The following is a 6,000-nucleotide window of genomic DNA, read 5'->3' on the forward strand; positions in this document are numbered from 1 at the left end:
TTTTTACAGCAGAGTACCCCTGAAATAGACTTTTTACAGCGGAGTACCCCTGAAACAGACTTTTTACAGCAGAGTACCACTGAAATAGACTTTTTACAGCGGAGTACCCCCGAAACAGACTTTTTACAGCAGAGTACCCCTGAAATAGATTTTTACAGCAGAGTACCCCCTGAAATAGATTTTTACAGCAGAGTACCCCCTGAAATAGACTTTTTACAGCAGAGTACCCCCTGAAATAGACTTTTTACAGCGGAGTACCCCCGAAACAGACTTTTTACAGTGGAGTACCCCCTGAAATAGACTTTTTACAGCGGAGTACCCCCTGAAACAGACTTTTTACAGCGGAGGACCCCTGAAACAGACTTTTTACAGTGGAGTACCACTGAAATAGACTTTTACAGCAGAGTACTCCCTGAAACAGACTTTTTACAGCGGAGTACCCCCTGAAATAAACTTTTTACAACAGAGTACCCCCTGAAACAGACTTTTTACAGCGGAGTACCACTGAAATAAGACTTTTTACAGTGGAGTACTCCTGAAACAGACTCTTTACATCGGAGTACCCTCTTAAATAGACTTTTACAGCAGAGTACCCCTGAAACAGACGTTTTACAGCGGAGTACCCCTAAAATAGACTTTTTACAGCAGATTACCCCCTGAAATAGACTTTCTACAGCGGAGTACCCCCTGATATAGACTTTTTACAGTGGAGTACCCCTGAAATAGACTTTGAATGAGCTGTGGGTTTTCAGACCATGTTCTCTAGTTTTTATGTCTGTGGATGCAGCCGTGTGTCTGTGTTTGTCTGTGTGTTTTTGTGTCTGTGTTTTTCTGTGTCCAGGGGCCTTTTTCACCAAACTAGGATAAGGGATTAAGCCGGGATATGTGGGCTATCCTGGCTCAACTTATCCATGATCCAGTTTCACAAAAGCAGGATAGGGGAAAGCAGGATATGTTTTGATTTAACTTACCATGGAGATTTAGTCTGTGGAGTTAACCTGGTCCAGACCAGGGTTTGGTTTCAGGGATCAGGGATCAGGTTTATTTAATCAACATCCTTATCTCAGTAACAGTTTCCACAAATGGAACCAATAGTTCTTCCACTGCCCATGAAACAGTGGAACCACATTAACTAGACCCACTGTCACTATAGAAACATTTGTGATTATTATTGTCAATACTTTTACATAAATGATGATTTTAGATGATTTTCAATCATTAGATCAGTTCAGTTCAATTGTGTTTATTCAGACATTTCAAACATTAGACATTTATGCAGATCCAATGTTTAAAAACTCCAGAGTCTGTAAAGGAATAGGCTGAAGGCCAACATCATTCTGCTGAACCCCCATTCATATCAGCAAACAAATGAAATAAAACAGATCCCAACGCCTTTAGTTTAGAAACAATAGAAACAACCAAAAACTAAACAATTCAATAGTTTGAGTGGAAAAATGAACATTCACATTCTGCATCTGTTTTCATGACATTTAAACCTAGTTTTAAACATAAATAGTGTTGAACAGTCTGTGAACTCAGGACTGAACTGGTTCCAAACATGTCCTCCAACACAGACTAAATGTGATCATATGTGTTCATATGTGTTCATATATGTTCATATTTGTTCATATGTGTTCTTATTTGTTCATATGTGTTCTAACAGAAGGTTTATTGAACACATGACTTCCTCTGAAATTAGAAATAATTTCCCATATTTTAATCAAGCTCTGAATATGAACAGGCAACAGATTATTTAAATTTTCAACATGAATTGTTTTGTTTTAAAGTGGACTAAGTTACCGAACTTTAAAACTTTTAATGTGCTCCTAAACTGCTGTGTGTTCCTATTGGACACTGGACTGATCAGTGCTATTGGCCTTTTCTGAATAATACTGATTGGATTTGTATTAGTTCTGTCAGTTTTCAGCCACACCTCCATGAACTAACACATACAACAACTGCACTTCTTCTGTATAGTTATTCCAAGGAATCTGATTACATTGACCCTTTCAGTCTGTGTATTATTTATACTTGGATAACTGACAGTTTCCCATAGATTATATATGTCATATAAATATAAATACACACAGAGGAACATGATGTTCCTTTAATGAATAAGGATCAAAGCAATTAAACCATCAGCTCCTTTAAAACTGAAGTCACACACAGACTGTACAAGAGAGAAAGAACAGAACCAGAACATATGAGAGAACAGAAGAAGAAATACACATTTAAAGGTAGAATACAGCCCACATGTCTGCACACTGAAAGAAATACATGTCTGCACACTGAAAGAAATACATGTCTGCACACTGAAAGAAATACACGTCTGTACAGTGAAAGAAATACACGTCTGTACACTGAAAGAAATGCAAGACAATTCCATACATAACAAATGAACAGACAAATGAATGGATGGAGTAGCCTCCTGTAACACAGTACACACAGTAAATACACAGTATATACACAGTATATACACACAGTATATACACAGTATAAATACAGTATACATACAGTGTATACACAGAATGTAACACAAACATCAAAACAGGCCAAATCAATTTAAATTGAATAACAAAAATAAATAAATAAATAAATTAAAAAACCCACACATATTCCTCTGCCCCTGCAGGACAGATTTACCTTAAATCATGCACGTGAACTAAAATAATTGAACACATATTGGTCCCAGACCAGCTGACCAGCTGACCAGCTGACCACTGCGGTCATCAGGGAAGATGGCAGGATTGTCCCAGTCCATGTGAGATGCACTTTGGAGGGGGGGGAGGGGGGGGGGGGGCTCCCTCCCTCCCTCCCTCCCTCCCTCTCCTTTCTCAGGTCACATTGTGGAGGACAGTACAGACCACAGTGATGTCACATGACCTCAAAGGGCGGAGCCTTAAGGGGTGAAGACAGTGAAAGTGTTCCTTCAGGAGGTCAAAGGTCATTTGGATCCTGGTCCTGGTATGGGCATGACTGTAGGCCTGATGTGGTTCAGGGGGTCTATGTATGGGGTCAGGAGAAAGGATGGTAGGTAGACCCCCTGTCCCCCAGGTAGACCCCCTGTCCCCCAGGCAGACCCCCTGTCCCCCAGGTAGACCCCCTGTCCCCCAGGTAGACCCCCTGTCCCCCAGGCAGCCCCCTGTCCCCCAGGTAGACCCCCTGCCCCCAGGTAGACCCCCTGTCCCCAGGCAGACCCCCTGTCCCCCAGGTAGACCCCCTGTCCCCCAGGTAGACCCCCTGTCCCCCAGGCAGACCCCCTGTCCCCCAGGTAGACCCCCTGTCCCCCAGGTAGACCCCCTGTCCCCAGGTAGACCCCCTGTCCCCCAGGTAGACCCCCTGTCCCCCAGGCACACACCAGACAGTTCACCTGTCAACACAAAACCTCAGCATCACAACCTCATAACTCCAGTTCCATTCTGGACACAGATCTGATGTAAACAGTGGTTCTGGTTCTGGTTCTAGTTCTGGTTCTGGTTCTGGTTCTGGTTCTGGTTCTGAACACAGGTTGTGGTTCACCTTGTGATCAGCGCTGACAGATTCCAGAGGTCTGATAGACTCAGGAGTCATGGACCGAGCCAGAACCAGAACCAGAACCAGACCACTGAGACACACCACTGATGAGACAGTCATCATGGACCATCTGAAATGATCAGATGAAGAATCTGAACCCAAACCCTGAACAGTGTTCATGAACCCATCCAGGTCCAGACCTCCTGCAGTGTCAGTTCACAGATGAATGTTCTCTGTATCTGACCTTTAACTGATTTATCTGCATTTGTTCTAATATTATCTTCTGTAGTTTGTATGTGATCAGTATAAATCAGATCTTCTCCTATATTTAACTCACTGCTCCTGCAGATGTTCATTAAAGCTCAGATTCCAGTTGATGGTTCTTCATCAGAAACAGATCCAACTGAATAAACAGTGGCTGTTTCAGTCCAGTCTGTCCTGAACTGAACATAAACCCAGTGTGTCCGTCCACTGGAACTGATCCAACTGCATGGGTTTGACTGGACAAGCAATGTAGGAGAAGATGACGGTGTTTCCATGGTAACTACGGCGCCTCTGAACGTCCAAATATGGTCATATCTGATGACCATGAGAAGATGCAGAACTGTATTTGACACCAGTTCCTGACATGGATGAACAGGATGAAACAGTTCAGATCAGTAGATGGTTTTGTTGGTGGTGGATGTTTGTTTTTTTATGGGTTCATGAACAGTTTCATAAAGTCCTGAATCCTGATCAGAGAAGCTGATTTCTCCCAAAGGTAAATGGACTGAAGTCAGTGAGTCCATGTGTTCCTCAGTTCTTCAGTCTGATGCAGGTCCATTTCCACAGTTTCATTCACATCTCCAGTCAGTTGTTCTTCTAATTCCACAGCTGTTCTCACAGATGTTGGTTCACTCTGTGGTTGTAGTTGTGATGGTTTCAGTGGAACAGTCAGTGTGTGTTTGTGTTCTCCTTCCTCATTCAGGTGCTCTGCACTCCTTTACTTCTGTCTCTGGTTGTTTTTCTAACTGTGCTGCTGTTGTCTTTCTTTTTCATTCACTCCTTTACTTCCTCGTTAGACAAAATGAGGAGTTTTGTGTCCAACGGGGGAAAGTTCGCTGCTGTAGTTGTCATGGTGAATCGGTGAATCTGTGATCGATGTCGGGGTCTATTGAAGAAGCTGAGTGCTCACACTTCTCCAGGATGAGTTCCACCTGCCGATGAACCTGTGTCCGTTCATCTTGGTTTGGTCTGTGTGAAACCGATTCAGCCTGGGGCCTGTCTCACGAAACTAGGATTCCGTCATCCAGGATGACTGACTAAGCCGCGCTCAACGAATCCAAAATAATGGGAGTCCAGGCTGAATCGGTTCCACTCAGACCAAACCAGGATGAACGGACACAGGTTCATCGGCAGGTGGAACTCATCCTGGAGAAGTGCGCGCACCCGGCTTCCTCAAATAGACCCCGACATCGATCACAGATTCATCGATTCACCATGGCAACTAGAGCAGCGAACTTTCCCCCGTCGGACGCAAAACTCTTCATTTTGTCTAACGAGGAAGTAAAGGAGCGAATGAAAAAGAAAGACAACAGCAGCACAGTTACAAAAACAACCAGAGACAGCGTGGCGAAGGATTACAGACAGCCTGAATGAGTAAGTAGTGCACAAACACACACTGACCACTCCGCTGAAACCATCACAGTTATAACCCAAAGAGTTAATGAACATCTGTGAAAACGGAGTTGTGAAACTGTAAGTGAAACTGACTGTAGATGTGAGTGAAACTGTGTAAATGGAACTGCATCAGACTGAAGAACTGATAAATAGATGAACTCACTGACTTCAGTGAATTTACCTTTGGGATAAATAAACTTATCTTGTTTTATCTTATCATGATTCATGACTTTATGATATTGTTAATTAACCCATAAAGACCCAAACATCAGTCACTACTGATCTAAACTGTTTAATCCCTGTTGATCCACTAATCCTATTAATCCATGTCAATAATTGGTGTAAAATACAGTTCTTCATCTTTTCATGGTCATCAGATATGACCCATTTGGACGTTCAGAGGCTCCGTAGTGAACATGGAAACACCGTCATCTTCTACAACATTGATTCACCAGTCAAACCCATGCAGTTGGATCAGTTCCAGTGGATGGACACACTGGGTTTATGTTCAGTTCATGACAGACTGGACTGAAACAGACACTGTTTATTCAGTTTGATCTGTTTCTGAGAGAAGAACCATCAACTGTAATCTGAGCTGTAATGAACATCTGCATGAGCAGTGAATTAAATATAGGAAAATATCTGATATATACTGATAAAATACAAACTACAGAAGATAATATTATAACAAATGGAGATAAATCACTTCAGAAAGGTTAGACAGAGAACATTCATTTGTGAACTGACACTAAAGTAGTTCTGGGCTTTTATGGGTTCATGAACACTGTTCAGTGTTTGGTTTAATATTCTTCATCTTATCATTTCAGA

The sequence above is a fragment of the Sphaeramia orbicularis genome, unplaced genomic scaffold, assembly GCF_902148855.1.
Source record: "Sphaeramia orbicularis unplaced genomic scaffold, fSphaOr1.1, whole genome shotgun sequence".
Classification (NCBI taxonomy): Eukaryota; Metazoa; Chordata; class Actinopteri; order Kurtiformes; family Apogonidae; genus Sphaeramia; species Sphaeramia orbicularis.